Source organism: Syngnathoides biaculeatus, chromosome 10, assembly GCF_019802595.1.
Source record: "Syngnathoides biaculeatus isolate LvHL_M chromosome 10, ASM1980259v1, whole genome shotgun sequence".
In the NCBI taxonomy this organism is placed as follows: Eukaryota; Metazoa; Chordata; class Actinopteri; order Syngnathiformes; family Syngnathidae; genus Syngnathoides; species Syngnathoides biaculeatus.
The window spans coordinates 6,607,294-6,626,222 of NC_084649.1; the positions used below are offsets into that span (position 1 = coordinate 6,607,294).

General features: G+C 39.4%; 1 protein-coding gene across 2 annotated transcripts in view; it reads left to right on the forward strand.

The window, feature by feature from the left end:
* LOC133507494 (chemokine-like protein TAFA-1) overlaps positions 1–18,929 on the forward strand; it is a 182,326-nt gene that overhangs the window by 159,674 nt on the left and 3,723 nt on the right. Inside the window, exon 6 of one of the 2 annotated variants that reach the window (XM_061832573.1) lies at positions 7,795–9,210. The exons of the other annotated variant lie outside the window; for it this stretch is intronic. The gene's annotated coding sequence lies outside the window, so the exon portion shown is untranslated. Of the gene's footprint in view, positions 1–7,794; positions 9,211–18,929 lie in introns of those variants that run through there. 2 annotated transcript variants of the gene reach the window in all.

The following is an 18,929-nucleotide window of genomic DNA, read 5'->3' on the forward strand; positions in this document are numbered from 1 at the left end:
TCCAGCAAATAAATACATCCGTCAAATACTTGCGCTTCCTAAGAATTATACACCTAAAGAGAGACTTAATCAAATAGGTTGTAATTCCTACATCTTTTCTCCCATGCTTTCTTTTTTTTTTACCTTCATTGAACAACACTGCAAGGAATGTTATAGATTTTATAAGGTGAAAGATTGAATAGTCAATTCATGCCAACAGAATCAGGCCATGGATGTGGAAGTAAACAGTAAAACCGTTAGCTAGAATATGTTTACAGTCATTATTAGCATAAGGCAAAAGGTGTTTGGACCTTTAGGTGTATTTCAGGACATTTATGACCTCAATATTGTTTGTTTGTTCACGCAAGACACAACCTCACATTATGATGATTTAAACCCTAATTGCAGTATTCGTGGTCAGCTGCCTTTTTGTGTTATCCATTTTCTATTCTGCTTGTCATCAGGTGTGCTGGAAACTAACCCAGGTAACTTATTGATGCACCAGCCACTTAAAGGAATACTCCAGTCATTCACATATCAATGAAAAGCCTTAATCTGATAGGTCATGTCATATGTACTGTACCTCGAAAATTTGAGGTTAATCCGATATCATTTAATCGTCATCGGCAATTGTGAATTTTCATGGGCGCCGCCATTTTGGTAAGTCACATGAGCTACTTGCGTGGATGTGACGTATTCTATGCATAAACAAAGAAATCATGGCCAATTTGTAGTGTCATCACATCCATTACCACCACCATTGGACATGTAAAAATGCCCTACTTTATCACAAAATTTTTCCATAAATCGGATAGAAATAATCAGAGGAAGGCTTGGTGGCATATTCTGCCCAGTGATAAAAAGAAACATTTAAGGTTCCAGTGGCTAGCGAAGTGTGGTCACCCTGAGCTGTACGACAAACAGGCCAGGCTATGCTGTGAACATTTTGTGCACTGTTACGTGTGAATTTTGGCTAACATCCCCTTTGCTCAAACCAGCCAAATGCGACAAGGCAGTTGTATTGCATTTAAGACAATTTAATCATGCACACAAACATTCAACACAAAGACAATAAAATAACGAACACAAAATGGAAGTTAAAAGACAGAGTTGTCGAGCCAAAATGGCAAATAGTCCCCAACGTTAAATGAATGTTCCCCAACAGGCAAATGTTCTTTCCAGTGACTATTCCAAGTTAGCGAACATTCCAGAAATGCTCAAATGTTCAAAGACGAAAGGCAGCAGGCATCCGAATAGTTTGTCCAAACCAGTGTACTTTGTCCCAAAGTGGTGGTGCGGTGTGAATAAGCTCCGTTGACGGTCTCTCTCGTTCTTATATAGGCACTCCTCAGAACGTTCCAGAATTCCGCATCACAAAGGACCCCCATCATAACAACTTATTGATTTGCTAAGCAGGACAAAGGGACACAACAGCCACTACTGCTGGGAAGCACACCAGCAGTGATGCCAGTTGTGCATGTAATAGTAATAGTTCAAGTACAAAGCAACGCAGATAGAAGGGGTTAACATATCACACATAAGTTTGCTCAATACTGAAATTTTTTATGCCTTTACCATCATCATGTCAACACTCCCAATTTCCACCAAGCCAAAGATCACTTCATTATCACTTGGACCACGGCCACCCTATTGGCTGGAACAGGCACAAGTCCAAATCTGTATGGACGTATTCCTCCGTCTTCCCGATCAACCGAAACTGATATTTCATCATCAGATGAGGATAAATCTGAGAAATCAGTGCTGTGATCGTGTAGGAATTGATCTGTAACCAAGTCTTTGTTTACGCACATGATACATAACTTCCTGTTTTTTAAGTCATGAGATCTCATAAAAATGGTCAAAATGGTGCCGACCATACAAAAATGTGATTATTATTTATATTTGTATTGTTATTATTTGCAACTTTTTTACAAAAAAATTTCTGGATATGTTTATATTTATAATAGATTAACAAGACAATCGGAGGTAAGCAATGAGCGGACTATTCCTTTAAATGAAGCAGAAGTTACAGTGGTGAGACATCCTGAAACTCAAATTGTTATAGATCTTTTTACTGTACTTATTAGATAGTTATACAGTATATTGTTTGGCTAAGCTGTAAGCTTATGTTTGTTCCGCTTGAACAAATTAAGCAACAAACTGACCAAGGTGATAAAAATTTGGAAATACATCTCTAAGGTTAGGTTAGGAAAGAGTCTCCCCAAAATATCCAGGAAAAGGTCATAGGTGTAGTATCGATCTTGTTTGCACTTTTTGTTTTGCTTGTTGAGATTTAAGAATTATTTTTGCATAATTTTTTAATACAACTAATGTAAGTTACTTGGTCATTGGCATTACCTTAAGTCATGTGCGATATGCACTTGTGTTCCTGAGCAGAACAAGCAGAAGGAAATGGTTGGCTTGATAGAAGGTCACGGAGCTTTTCTAGAAGTTGACAAGATAAATTGTCCAGAGACTGAATGTTCTTTAGATATTAAAATTCCTTTTTCTGTACCTTGTACTTCCCATGTTCACTGAGCTCATATTACATTGCCTCAAGAACAACAAAACAATCCCATAAGGCCATAATGAAGCTTGACTCCAAAAATAACCAGTAAGCAATGATACAGCGGTTATATCAGTTACAACAAGTTAAGTTGTAAGGTCACAGATCATTTGACACTTGAAATCATGTGAGTGTCAGTATGCACGTCTGGAAACAATGAGTCCTAGCCCTGGAACAAAGATCCCCTACAAAGTTTTCATCACGGAACACAGATACAGCAATTCTATGCCGTCCTGCTATATGGTAGATTTTTATTACAGTTGGTACTCATTTAATATACATTTGTACAATAATTTTATGTTATCCATTCCTCTCTCTCTCTCTCTCTCTCTCTCTCACTCACTCTCTCTCTCTCTCTCTCTCTCTCTCTCTCTCTCTCTCTCTTTCACTCTCCCGCTCTCTTTCTCTCTCAATATATGTGTTGCCAATCAAGTTTCCAGTTGGTTAAAAAAAATCAAAATACAATACAAACAATAACCGTACAAGTACATCAAAGCAACATGTTTTGTTCAAGATTTATACTTATTTTCAAAACCTAGCTTTGCATGCACGAGTGCCCACATTAAGAAAACACAAGAATACACATGATCAATCAGCTCTGTCCTCCACTATCTGATTGGTTCAGAGAGAAGATTGGTTTTACATTTCTGTTCACAAGTCAGAAATATATATTTTTTCTTCTTCAAATGTCTGGGCGTGCAGGTCGATTGTCCCTCCTGTTTTTTTAACCGCACCACTGAGAAACTGGGGCACATATGCAACCAAACTAGTCGGACTCTAGGAGCCCTGTCCTATTGAAAAAATTAGCGTGACAGATTTAGCACGATGCAGGAATACTAATCCAAGGCATTGCATCCTCATATGCAAATTGATCTTACTTTATGCATCCCTGCTTATTTTATTGCATTTCAGACGCAGGACGCACATTTAACAAGATGCCCGAAGCTATGTATCTCTGGCTTGATCTGTAAAAATTGTGGACGATGAAAGTCTATGGGCCTGATTTAGTAAAGGTTACCATGTGCAAAAATGGGCGCAAATTTAATTGCCCACGCAAAAACATGTGGAAACTAATCTAATCTGGCATGCAGGATTGTGTCTGCCAAGAATAGTAAAGTATCCTAGTTCATTGAAAGTGAGGGAATGTATTTTTCTGCTTGTGTAGCCATTTTTGAAATGCCAGAAACCAAGATTCTCATGACATATAGTCTATTCAGCAATGCAATTTTTGAGCTTCGGCGTGATCTTGGCGCTGGCTGGCTGGAGCCAGTCACCAATGACTCCTTTCAACTCTGGATTTCCTTGCTACGTTGTGATTTCAGTGCAGTTACAATCGTTTCGTTCTGGCCTCTGGTAGAGCAGCTTTCAGGTGTGCTGAAAGCCCACTGCGATGGGGAAGTTCAATCAAACAAACAAAACATGGGCTTTTATGCAATTAATGGCTTCCCAAAATTGTTGAAGCAAAAGCTTTATACCTACCCAGCTTTTGTATTACACGTCTAACTTCATCACTTCAAAGTTACTTAAGTGCTTCCGATGCTCTCCCAAATGTTCCGTGGTGAAAACCAAATTAGACCTGACTAAAGCACACAAAGCTTTTTAAATAGGTTGGTCTCCACCGCTCTCACGCCTTTTACCAACCCCAATCTGTTAGAATGAGTGAAAATGTTTTTAAGGCCCACTATTTGGGATGTTAATAAATCCTGTGCAAGGGCCCACCAATAGTGCACGCAGTCCGGTACATGCTAAAGGCTTGCATCGCTTGTTAGAGCTCTGCAGAATTCTGCGATAAAATGTCGCCCAGACCTGCCAGCAGACGTATAACCATATCATTTTTCAAACTGGAAGAGTAAACATACTTTATACTTTGTTGAAATGAGCAAAGCCGTTTTGTTTCAGTTATAAAGACAGAATGTCATCCACCCCCTTTGTTGGAAAACTGGTCCTCATCCTTATCTTCTGTAGATGTCATCACTATCAAATCATCATCAATCAACAAGTGTGAGATGAAAAAAAACTCACATGTTAACTTTCAGGTAAAATGTGAAATGTATTAAAATTATAGTGAAATATTATGATTATTATTACTTTGTTTTCCCCCTGCAATTGGCTGGCAACCAGTCAAGGGTGTACACTGCCTCCTCCCCACTGACAGCTGGGATTGGCCCCAGCACTCTCACGACCTTTGTAAGGGGAACCGGCTCAAAAAATGGATTGATGGAAGTTTTTTCCCCATTATTAGTGTTAAATCCCATTAAACGAGACAGCATCAGTACTGTTGTGTGAAGTCTTGTGTTTTTTACAAGGGTGCTATTGGTGATTTGCCTGAGTGTTTTGACAAATTACAGAAAGGCAGAAAGGGTAAGGACGTGTTTGTAATAAAATCTTTAGATTCGAAAATTGTTCGCATGTCCTTTCACTTCACTAAGTGAAGTCAGAGTAAAATGCTATTTAATGTTGCCAATGAATGCACACAGCTTTGCGCTTAGCAAGGATGGGATATGTTCGAATGTCATCCACTATATGGATCATTTTCTGAGGCAAAGGACACCAAGGAACAAAGGACACCTTTATCACATATACCACCCACATGCTTGTAGGTTGAAGTGACAGCATTTGCATATAACTCTTCTAGGCTAACAAATCTCTGGTGGATCATATCTGAGATAGAGAGTGGGCTGTAATGCCCAACCCGTTACAGCTAGTGTTCTGGCAGAGTTCATTTCCCACTCCACCTTTTTGATGCAAATGCTGATCATACAGATTCACAAGACTGCTTTATTTAAAGGTCTTTGTGGAAATGAACAGATTGTATATGGAGACAATGTGACTGAAGTAAACCCAGGCATGTGATTTAAATGATCAATACACGACAATTGTAAGTAGTGTGGGGATGTATTACTAATGTCACAAAGTATTTTACTTTGAAGTCATTTCTAAAATTAATATAATGAACAACCTGAACATGACGGGAGATATGTACACCACTAAAAGTGGTAATATGGTGTCACTATGTCAAAAGATATTGGCTATAACATCAAGGTATTTGGAATAAGCTGGTATTTTAAGATAAAAATAGAGCCCAGAGCAACAGCTGTAGTGAAATACTCAAAAAAGGCTTAATGCTTGAGAGAGTAGGTTATTCTATTGTGCTGTAAATGATTTTTAAACCAAAATCTTGCCAAAGTAAAAAGAACTGAAACCCCCCCGCCAATTGAATCATTCTTGCCCATGACTATTTTCCAGATGTTCAACATTCCCAACTCAAAAATTTATTGAGTTTGAAAATGTGTTTCATGAAAGTCAAATTGTAACTTTATAACATTGTAGGTTTACAGATGCCAGATTTAAACTATACATCAAAACATCATTTATTCCCATCAAGAAAAAGCAAAGCAACAGTGGGAGGAATGAACTACTGGATGAACAACTTGTGGTCTGTTTGTGGATACGAGAGGAGTGATTAAAGTGTACTTTGACTTCAGATGAGGGAGCTCGGATCATAGATGTTGCAATTACAGCATGCTTGATGTCACTCACATTTGTTGCAACCTAATTTTTGTGAGTACAAACTTGCTAGAATTTTCTGACAGCCATAGTTCATCTGTAAGAGAGTAATACAGAGACAGAAAGAATGGTTAAATTTCCCACTGCCATTTAGTCATTTAACACAAAAATGGAAAATCTGGGTGTTGCCAAAATGCTACCTGTTAATGCACAGAAAAAAACAAGCACTGTACCATTGCAGTCCAGTAGCGATAGTTTAACACCACTGACATCCTCTCAGAGTGATACAGCTCAAAATATCACAAACATCACCTCACACAATCAGGTGCACACACCTGCCGAGCTTGCTCAAAATACCACTTCTCTGTTGTTGTTTAGGTTCAAGAGCTTAAGAATTGGCTCAGTTTGCGGGTCTGTTCATAAAAGAATTACTATAGAATAAAATACCTAGACTTAATTATCCCCAAAATTAATATAATCATACATTTAACTTAAATACACTAAAAGAAATTCAATTTGGAAATTGGCCAAAAATCAATCCATCCATCTATTTTCCATACCACTTAGTCTCACTTGGGTCGCAGGGGACAATGGAGCCTATTCCAGCTGACTCCGAGTGGCATATTGTATAAACAAAGGACCATTCCCACTCACATCCACACATACGGGCATTTTAGAGTCTTCAAATAACCTACAATTTATGTTTTGAGGATGTGAAGGGAAACTGGAGTACCCAAACAAAACCTATGACAAAATTTATTGTAGTGTGACATAATCCACAACCAATGCTTTGGGCCTACAATACCTGCCAAAATAAATTCTTTAGATATCTTCCATGCAATGAGTCATAACAAAGCCTCTGGAGAGTGCATCTTGTCATTGAACAATCAAATTCTGTATTGTGACCCATCCTTTGCCTCCTGTGCTTGCTTACTTTCTCACCATTCTTTATGTGCACAAACCAATGTTTGCCGACGCTTTACAGCATTATTCGACAGAACATCGGCATGTTTGCATATAATCATTCATGCTAGCACTAGCTTTCTAGGGTGCATGACATTTTGTTGTCTCCTTGTGAGCCGTATTGTATTAAAAAATCAGTGAACCTACCTCAAGAAATTCATGAATATAACACCATGACCACAACCACCATGTTTTTCCTTTTTGTTGTGTTCCCCGCTCCAACACAATACATTGGCACAGTGTGTTGTCCTCATGGTAACAAGTGTATCCAGATGCATTGACTGGTAACACGTTTTCTGGTCCTGCCTCTCCAACAGTGTTTGTTTTTTTCAAGATAAAGCCCAATGATCGTAAAAGATGGAATGCGATGGTCTCGGAATACATGTCATGTTGCATGACCAAGATACGACAAAATGTTATGCCAGTCTTTGGACATCGTGCAATCGGGAAGGACCCAATTTGTTTAGTAGTCTGATCCAGGCATAATGTTTCTGAGAGAAAAAATCACCTTGTATCGCTCCAAATAAGCAGCTGTGCATTTTCCTACCAGTTTCCTGCATTGTTTCCCTTCATCTAAGCTGTCTGTTTTAGCAACAGCAGGATCCAAGAGGTGAGACAGTGCTCTACAAAGCACTAAACAGTTCAAAAGACTCCCGTTTTTGTGAGATTCACAAATCGTGCAATTCCTCAGGGTCTAATCCATGTCCACTTTTGCCCATTTTTGTTCTATCTAAGCACATTTGTTTTTTCTTCTTCTCTTTTCTTCTCCTTTGTTTCAGATTCATCCCAGGACCTAACAACGCGCTCCCATTGCAGGACTTTGCCCCAGCCTTTTGCCCTCATCTACCCTTTCTCTTCCTGACGAATAGTGTAAACCTATTACATCCAAGGCTTGTGACTGGATTAACTGGGACCACAGTAAGGATATCCACCTAGATAAAACAGCTTTGTCCGTGTGGTGCCAAGGATTTCAAACCGCACTAATCCCCTGTTTGATCAAGGAGCCCCATGTTGGTGAATCTCCTCTTCCACACAGCTGTGGCCAGCTCGCCATCAACCCTCTCTCACTTCTTTCTCACTCTGTGTCTCTCAAAAAGTGAAGCAGCTCAGTCGGGGTCATTTTGAGGTTGTTTGAACATTATATGAAGACTTTCACTCTGTCTGTCTCAAAGGTAAAGATGCTGAGAAGCTCACGCAGACTTCAGCATGGAATCGTCTTTGAGCACAAAGACGGGAAATTACACTGATTTCCTTTTCTGTCTTGTGTGGATAGCTGCCTTTGTGTTTGACTTGCTTACAAGATGGCTTTGTCGGGACTACTACTCACTACTAGTAAGAAGGAATGAACAGCCTATAAAGAGTTAATCAACGTTTTCTTTTTTTATGACTTGAAGGTCTCTCTTTATGGTCTCACCTTTATGGTCAATAATGAACATTTCATTTGAGTGCTTGACCTGGAAGAAATGTACATTCTGCAGCGCTAGTTTTCTTTGTAGGTAAGAACATGTGTGTATATATTTACATACATATATAATAATGTGAATAAAAGACATAAGACAGCAGATCCAACAAACTGAAAGGTATTTTGAAGACTATTAGGAGCTTAACACCCACACATTGTTTTTTCTCATTGGAGTAAAAGTGCTATTCATACTTGTGGCGAGCTCTGCAGTGACGTATACAGGAAAACTTTACTTGTAATGGAAAAGGTACAAAGATAACAGTAAACATAACTGTAATTGGTCATTTTGCTGTGCAGTGTCAAGCCAGAACTCTCTGGCAAAGATGGGGAAAACACTCTGGAGGATTGGCAAACATTGCAACACAAAAATAAATGAAAACCTGAAAATTTTATTGGATCATTAATGTTTCTCTTGCTGCTGAAAGTGATCATAAGTAATCTGTGAACATTTTCTGTGTAGATGTATTTTCACACACCAGACTGTGACAATTCAGGTGAAAAATTCCCAAACCCAAAGAGGCGGTATTGATAACTGCAGCGAGAAATACTGTTATCCCCTGCTAGAGGTACAAGTACATTACAGGAAAGCCTCTGGAGAAATAAAAGTCGTTTTCTATACTGATTTGGACTCTGCACTTCCCTTCTTGTGGTGATTGATATGTGAGGAAAATGACTACTTGATGTGTTGTAATATCTTGTCTTTTATATGATGTATTAACATTGTGAAGAGATGTTTTGCTTCATTGCATAAGCAATCAACAACACATACCGAATATGAAAGGTGGCATCCAAGCAAACGAACATGCAGTAAACACACAAACAGTTCAGAGGTGCTTCATTTATATCATCCCCCTGGTACCAGGCTGGGTTTTTCACAATAGCACATTCAATTCATTCAAGCAATTACAAGAAAGATTTCCAATATCATGCCAAGCCAACTGCAAGTTGATTTCAATATCAATCCCTTCTCTACTCATTTGAGATGTATTTCTCCCAGAGGCTGTGCTTCTATACATTCATCATTGCAGAATATGTCTAGTTTCATGGAGCACAGAACCTCATTAAACTGTTATGAGGAAAGAGACAAATGTGACAAATTATGAGTGAATATTCAAAAGTTGACATAAGCTTTTTTTCCACAATGATGACCTGTTTACTTTTTGTAGTCTCGTATAAAAAGATGGATTTGGCTATTGGGCCTCAGTGAAACCATTTCTCCATTGTCCCGTTGTGAGGATTATGCAATTATCTGGTGCCTGTGTAGAAAATCAAGGAATTCCCCACCCCCTGTACAAGTATGAAGTGAATTTTTGCTTTGAGGTGGAAAGGGTGTTTTTTCACGTTTTCCTTTCAACAGTTTTTAGCTCAGTGCACAAAAGATAGAGTCTTGCTGTGGAGGGAGGCCCTGCTCCATTTTAGGCAGAGTAGACAGGAATGCAGCATGAATAGATAACAGTCCATGGTCCTCTTCCATCGACGGTTAAGTGCAATCTCGAAAGAGAGGCATCCATCCAAGCTCAATGACCTCCTGGGGAGATGGACCGGCAGCTGTGTCCTCATCTCTCTGGATAGCTAATCAACGACTGACAGCACTGAGGGTAACCCTTTTAGCTCGTAAATCCCAAACTGTGTTGATAGTTATTGTATGTGTCTAACTTCCAAGGACATCTCAAATGAATGTTGTCCCATGCACATATTAAAAGCTTCGTTTGCTTCAAGAGTTTTACTGCCTCCTCTACCCTTTGACTGCGCTTCCTGTCTGCACGTTATTATCTTGTTTTTATTAACTGTAATTTTGGCAAGCATACTATTGGCAAAGTTGTGCTCTATAATTATAGTTATTATGGTCATAAGTCATTGTGAATGGTGCCTTTACAAAAAACATTTGCTGACAATTTCTAGAAATGACCGCTAATGCGCTTTCAATACTAGCAATTTAAATTATTACTGGAAACCTTTTTGACATGTAAATTAAGACCCATGACTATAATGAGGATAAACTGAACAGATAATGGATGGAAATTAATAATAGTCTTGTGTTTAAACTGATTGCCACCATTGTAATAGCCGGAAGTGGTATTCTTGACAAATCACGCTGCACTCACTAACTCCTTAAACTTTCTTCGAGACAAGCTCCAAGTCAACTCTCCAAATTTAAAAAAGAAATAAATAAAACAGGGACATTATCTGCCACTTGTGCAATATAACTCACTCTTGTGATGGAATGTCTCATGCCCATCAAATCATGTGTACAGTAACGTTTATGACAAATGATTTCCACGTCTGTGCCTGGTCAACAAGCAAACAGCAAAGAGTAGTTGTGCTTCACTACTTAATTGTGTTGTAGCTCATATTTCGCAACACAAAATGCAAAACTTGGAAACTAGAAGCCTTTTGAGATCTTAAACCATCTCCTATTCAAGAGTGTCTTCACACAGTCAAATGATTGCTTGACACTTGATGGAAACTAACAAATCTGGTTTTACAAAAATTTTAAGTTTAGAAAACAGACCAAATGCCAAGGTATTTCTGTTCAAAGCAATGTGTTTCGCAGGCAGAGTACACATGCACATGAATAAACATTTTACAAAGTCAGGTGTCATGGGTGTGTCTGTCCCCGATGTGACACGCACCTGCTCCAATCAGCAGATGTGCGCAACTGCGTCTCGTCTTCGTGATTACAGCTCACGTATATAAATTGCCATTGTGCAGTCTGGTCTTTGCCAGATCGCTGGACTCATGTCACATTCCCGCAACCCTTCGTCTACGTCATTGCTATTTCGTGTACCTACCTCTTACGCCTGCTGATCCTGTTATTGCTGCCTCGTTGGACTGCCTGCCCATATACCGACTATGGATTGAATAAAGACATCTCCCGAACTGTACCTGGTCTTATGAGTCGTGCATTTTGGGTTCAGCCTCGTGTTCTGGTCATGACAGTCATGGACATCCAAACCTAAATAAAAGAGTGGAAGGTAGAAATGTGATTTACGTTAACTGATTCTCTAAAATAAATAATGAGCCCCTGAAGCTGCCAATCGCATCAGATGCATTTGAGTACACTGCTCAGTAAGATTATTTAAAAACATTATCACTGCAATGTAACTCAGTCATACATCCAGGATTTCAAGCAGTCCATGTTTATGGAAGCAAAACTGATTTTAATTTTTTTTCACCTGGCCTTGTGCAAAGGGAACAACTTAGGAATCGTATTACACTTGGTGCCCATGGACACTATCCCCCTCATGCAGACGAGATCAAAGTCTTTTGTGTATGATTCCTAGCTGTTTATGCATTTTTCCATGCCCCTTAGGCAATATCTGCCGTTTCTCAGGCCATGAATCTACGCAAGTAGGCAAATCCATATGCATTGATCAGAAGGTCTCCTGTGTCTCCAAGCACAATACCATAACTATGAAAGAGAAACCAAGAGACAGGAATATGCTGTAAGAAAGAGTTGAGAGTCTCTGGCCCATTGTTTAGCTGTACAGTGGTGTAGAGGGATCGAGGTCTCATCCAATACATTCTAAACCTCACTCATGTGGCTTGAATGTGTCAGCAGTTCCTGGGTGACAAAGGTGCTAATGCAAATGGTGGACTCACCCGATCCTGTCCTGGGACACCATGTCTTGCTTCATCTACCGTGACCAGATCACCCCACACAATATAAAGACTGCCCTGATTTTACTGCGTACGATATTTTACCAGGAGGTAGTCTAAATGTTTTAGAGCTTTGATTCCCATTCAGGTATAATTTCTGCACATCAATATGATTCTGAATCAAATTCTCAATTAGTTACTTCTTTGGTATTCAATGGCTGGTTATTTAATCGTGATTTTCTCCAGGTATTCTGCATTCCTCCCACATCTCAAAACCATGTGTGGTAGGTATTCTAAATTGCCCAGAGTGGGGAATGCGAATCCAAATTGTTGTTTGTTTATATGTGTCCTTAAATTAGCTGGCGGCCAGTTCAGGTTGTAACCTGACTCTTGCTCGAACATATAGTCACTGGGATAGACTGCAGCACCTTCATAACCCTGCTAAGGTTTAGTGGTACAGAAAATGGATGGATAGCTGATTCTTAGCATGTTCATGTTGTATCCAAAAAATTGTAATCAGTAATGAATTGCAACTGGAAAGTCTCATTCATTGAGGTCTGTTATGTTCTCTGATTTTTTTTTTTTTTTTTTTTTGCAGTGTGCTAAGGCTAACGTCTGATAAAGGAGTCACCGCAATAACACCACTTGGTATATAAAATTAATGTACTTAGTCTTCATTATATGTTGTTATGCATGGCACAGTGTGATGTCAACCAATCCAGTTATAGTCGACATGCACCTCCCGCAAATGGAGCTTGGAAAATTAAAATAAATCTCTTGACTTTAATATAAATGTTGGAAAACTATTCCAACAGAGCAGAGCAACATCAAAATGGTGCTAAATGACTCGCAGCAGACAGATAGATGTGTGTGAGCGTGTTTCAGTAGTGAGCGAGCATTTCAGCAGCATGTGTGAATGAAAAACATTTCAGTGAATGTGTGAAACTTTCAGTTGTCTGCATGAAAGTGAAAAAAAATTCAGTAGTGTGTATGCGAGCATTACAGTTGTGCTTGTGAGAGGAAATGCTCAGCAACTACTGGCCTGGAATGCATTTCCATTCATTTCTGCAGGTACCGGCTTGACAGCTTTGACATCTGTAAAAGAAACCTTTCAAAAAACAAGAAAATAAAATGTGCATGTTTTTACTATGAGCTAATGTGGACCTCTGTGGTGCTCACCAAATGTTCAAAGAATGGAAGCATACATTCATTGCAGTCCTGACAGTTTATTATTTATTTATTTTTAATAATGAAAATATATCATTTGCCAATAACCTACCTGACTTTGCCGCGGGCAGCATGGGATTGTTTCCCGCTCAGTGATGGTGTTGATATCTGCCCTCCGACAGACTGGCGACCAGTTCAGGGTGTAGTCTGCCTTTTGCCCGAAGTCAGATTGCCAAGGGTGAATTACATCAGTAACAAAACAAAATAAAGTTTGTAGTAGTAGGACAACAGTTTCAGCTTTGGTTATGGAGGATACCAAAGTGATGTTCTGTGAAGCTTGATGAGGAATTCGCGAACAGATTTTAATGAGAAACCTGACAGAAGGCATGTGAGAAACCTCTTCATGCAGTTGTCCATACTTTAAATACTTTTGAACTCGGTCCAATATATATTACACATTATTGATATCAACGGCCATACTACGGACTGCTTACATTATCATATTTATACCTCTCCCTTCGTACTTATTGTTCAAACGTGAGATTTCATACTCTTTACAGGATCTGGAACCTCCAAGACTGGGATTGGTCTGAAAAAGCAATCTCAAGACCACATTTTCAAGGTCTTGCTCCTATCTCGGGCTCAGACTACCAAGATTTGGGATTTTCTGATGAGATTTGTCAAGACAAACACTGATCTGCTATTCTTGAACTTCATACATGTCAAAATGAGAAGCACTTGGAAAGGCAACGAATACCTTTAATTCATGTTGAACTAAGCCTCCACCACCTTTACTAAATTTAGACTGCAATGTCTGTGATTGCAAAGATGCATGTTTAATGGTATCTTATAACCATAAAAATTAAGCTAATGTTGCCATACAGACAACCGAAACAACAGGAAAAAGATGTGTACCTTACAGCAAAGTGTTTTCTCGAGTTTCAAGTGACTTGAAATATCCAAGTTTGGGCAGTCACAAGACTTCACTGTGTGATAAACCAGTTTTTCTTCATAGTCTGAAATGTAAACATGATTCACACGCAGCTTTTAGAAGAAGAAAATCACTACCACTCATCATGTTCAGGGTCATAGTGCACTGGAATCTATCCCAGGTGATTTCGTGCAAAAAAAAAAAAAACCCAATACGTAGCATGAACTGGTCACCATTCAGTCACAGGGCACAAATAAACAGAGACAACCAATCATATTCACATTATCACTGATATTCACATTATCACTGAGTGGGAATTGAACCCACATGGCCTGCACCAAAGTCAGGTAAACATACAACTACACTATCACTGATTCACACACAAGAATCATTATTTCCGTATAGAATCTTGTTGGCATATAAGTGTTTGTTCATATAAATGCATGCAGCTATTACTGTAGGATGACAAGGTCCATCTTATTCTGGGTTTAAGCGTTAATGCCACTTGGTATTACAGCAGTAATCATCTCTGTCACGTCCCATCGGAAACGAGAGTTAGGACCCAAATGCAGGAACACGGAAGACGCAAGGTAGTTCAAGAAGAGACACGTTTATTGTGTGCAGAGGTCGGGGATCGAACAGGCAGTCCGGTGCAGCAGCGGTAGTTGTGACGTCGGGCGAAGAGAACGGATGAGCGGACAGGCAGGAGTCGGTACATGGGGAAACAATCAGCGCAGGCAGAACTATCGAAGGAGTCAGGCTTACGGGGTTGGTCGGCGAACGGACGAAGGTCGGTACACACAGGTTCAATCAGGAATACGAGAGTGCTGGAACGGGGCATGAAGCTCAACGAACTGGCAGAGGACCAGTCGTCACCGGGTCCTATATATACGGGGGATGATCAGCCCGCATGAGGCACAGGTGTGTGCCTCCCAATTAGGGCAGTCGCGCGGGCACCCGCACAGCTCGTGTTGAAGCGGCAGGATCATGACAATCATTGCTATGACAACCACAACAATGAATTTATTGGTTCAATACCACTCTTGAATATTCTCCTAACCCTTGTCTAGTCTTTCTAATAAATCTCATTAGGGAGATCGTGTTGTTGCAACATTTGCATTTTTAAAAATAGATGTTTACTGTATATTATCATAATGTGCTATGCATCTTCTGAAGTAAGCAGAGGGATGACAATATGACAATGGCCAATACATTAATTGATGTGGATGCTTTTGATCAGAGGGTGCTCCTTGAGGTAATGAAACCAGAATACCTTGTTGCCGGTACAGAGGAGTGATGGGTTTGAGAATGTCATTTCTTTTTTTTTTTTTTTTAATGTACAGAAATTCATGCAGCGGCACGATGGTGCAACTACTTAGAGGGTTGGCCTCACAGATCTGAGGACTGGGTCTCAAATCCCCCCCCGTGTGTGGAGTTTGCTTGTTCTCGCCGTGTCTGTGTGGGTTTCCTCAAACCTCCCCAAAAACATGCATTAATTGAAGACTCTAAGTAGCCCCTAGTTGTGATTGTCAGTGTGACTGCTGTCTGTCTTTATGTGTCCTGTGATTGGCTGGCAAACAGTTCAGGGTGTACCCCGTCTCCTGGCTGATGAAACCTGGGATGGGCTCCAGCACCCCTGTGACCCTTGGATGAAATTCATACTTATTAAAGAGGAAAATTGACATTGTATATCATCATCAAAAACTATTTTCTCTGAATATGCCCAAACACACCATAGCTTAACCTTCCATCATCATGCTGAAGGCCTGATTTTATCCAATGCTCACTTTTATTCCTTAAGAGGAAGTACAATGGTCACACATAACTAAAGTCCAGCAATTAGGGGTTCAGACAACTGATCATTCATTGCTTTGGTCTGCATTTAAAGTCACAGATACGACAGTGCAGAACGTGAACATGGCAATCCCAAGTGGACAGGAAAAACATTTTTACCTCACATGAATATTTTGCATTGTAATTATCCAGAACACTAAAATGTGCACTGCTGCTATTACAACTACTAATACTAATCCTAATAATAATATTTATTATTATATATTTTTATTCATAACACACTTTATTTATAATGCAATTTTTATTGTGCAAAATCTCAAAGCGGAAAAAGCACATAATACAAATGTACAGTCAGTATAAAAAAGGTGGCGGGTGCTTGAAACAAATTAAAAGCCATTCTCCGAAATTTGGTTCTGAGTGAGTGGCAGAAGTTTTGCAGTGCAGAAAGAGTTTTTGTGGTTGGGGTTTGCCAGGTGATGAGTTCTTTGAAATAATAAAACACATAAATATTTGTTGATTTGTGGATGTTAATTTTACTCCAGGGGGTTCTGGAAAAATAACCCCTGCCATAAACGAGGGAGGAATGTACTGATAAAATACCACAAACAGCATTCTCGGACTACACCATCTCCATTCTGTGTGAGGTTTTTTAAAGTGTGTAGGTTTAATTTATTTGACTTTTATTATACAATTGTGAACTTTCCTCTATGTACAGTTGAATGATAAATAATGATCATATGTTACTTGCATTTTCTGAACAACTACTCATCAGTTTCAATCTGGAATGAACGAATTCACCTGATATTATTTAATGGGAAACTGTGGTTTTGGAATTGCAGTTTATAACTCAACAAAAATAAAAGATTGGTTTGGATTTAGAAAGTTACGGTGTATCGGCCTTTACAATAATGCAAAACTTATATTAAAGTTTAAATGAACTGGTGAGATTAAAACCTCAGGCTTTAAAAGTCAAATCTAGTTCCAATGCATTACAAAATCTGCTGTGGACATCTGCCCTTTTATGCCTTTATCGATCTTCATTACAACCCAATAAAACATCTTATTTCTTAGAATTTTAAAGTGAATAGTTTGAAGTATTGAATGGAAGTATAAAAAAGAGGTAGACTACTTTTTTGTGTGTGGAGGTCAGAACATTGTATATGTCGTGAAGCCCTTGCATAAAATAGTCCACAGCAGCAGCCTGACCTTCAGGCAGTTTTCTGCAGACAGAACACTGTGGACCTAGCCAGCCCACGCACGATGCACAGTGAACTTATTGTCAAGTAGAAAGTTTTGACAATGTACAGAAAGAAATGACCTTGTCTAAGCACTCAATTGCAAGTTTTTTTTCTTCATATCACTTGGTTTTTGCCAAAAGCAATCCATCAAAAATGTGGAGTCTCATCAACTAAGGGAGGTAAAGTGGAGCGCATTAGAACAGTGGTCCCAACCTTTTTTCACACCTTAGACCGCGGAAGTAAAGTACATATATTTCACAGACCGGTAACCATCCGTTGCCCGAAAGGTGGTGACAAACATTCCAGGAGTGAATAGCCAAAAGAGCAGGCTCCTTGTGTGTGTATAAGTGAGTGAAAAAATGTTGACCCCCCCCTTTGGAGATTCTTATGTTTGTGCATAGTTTGTATAGTTGTAACTTGTTTCAAAGCAGTGACTATAACATGGCAGTAAAACAGCTCAAACTAAACAGAAAAGTCATTATTTTTATTCCCACTCCTCCTGATCACTGAAACCACTAAAGTTGTCGTCTTCCGTGTTGGAGTTGAAGAGCCTCAGAAAGTCTCAGTCACACACCATTTCAGTGTCTGTATCGCTTTCCAATGTCCTATTCATCTCGAGTTACCGCTGAAGTTGTGCTTTTCTCCTCACGTAGCAGTCCAGCCTTTTGAAATCCGTTGGCGATGGTTGATTCTTTCACACTCTCCGTGCTTTTGAGATCCACTGGGAGACCTCAGAAAAGGACCCCTTTCACATGCGGCCAGGCTTTATGACAGATTTTAAATTAATTCAATTAAAAATATATATTTTGGGTTTTGTTGTGCTGCATTTTGCAAAAACTAGCGCTGTCTTCGTCCATGCAGCATTGAGGTAGATTCTTCTTCTACGCATGCTCTAAGTAAATTCTTTTTCAGTGCGTTTTTGCAATACGTAGATTCTTCTTTTTCTTCTATGTGCGCTGAACGTAAAGTCTTTTTCTTCTACACATTGGGGGCATGTGTACATGACCATACCTGAATGCATTAAAGGGCATGGCCATTTTTTTAACCATTACGTTCAAACAGGTTTTTGTTGTACGTATAAAACTTACAGCCACCAGTGACAAAAAAAAACAACAACAATATTTTAGACGCATCTTTAAATATACCACAGGGGTCATAGCGCTTGAAAAAAGTCGAGACTTGTTGTTCATTAAATACGATCTGTAGCAGACTACATGGCCCACAGCCTTGTGTTTGGGGACCACTGCATCACTACATTACAGCCCTGTGTAAAGGAGTATAGTGGTCCAAACCTCCATTCTATTCTGTCTAGCAGGCTGTGTTCTCCCTTTTGAACGATTCCAGCCTAGAACCCTCAACTACTGTATCTTTGTCTTTTAGAGGCACGAGTGATAGAATTCATAAAGAAAATTTGAGGACCAAGAAGAGACAGACCCATACTGGAGAGCCAAATCAATCTCAAATGGATTAAGGATTATTGCTTGATCAAGCCAGGTGAAGTATAAGTACATGCATGACCTCTCCACAGTGCCAAGAATACTCTTGTTCTGTGCAGGATCTGGTTTAGGCTGCCAAAGTGACATTTTACATGGATTATCATAATCTGCTACACAGGTGGTAATGTGCAATTACATTTGAGCAACAAATCAATATGGAGTAGTAGTAAGGACAGAAACATACAGAATGGCAGATAAACTCCTTTTTCTCAATCGGTAGAGAAGC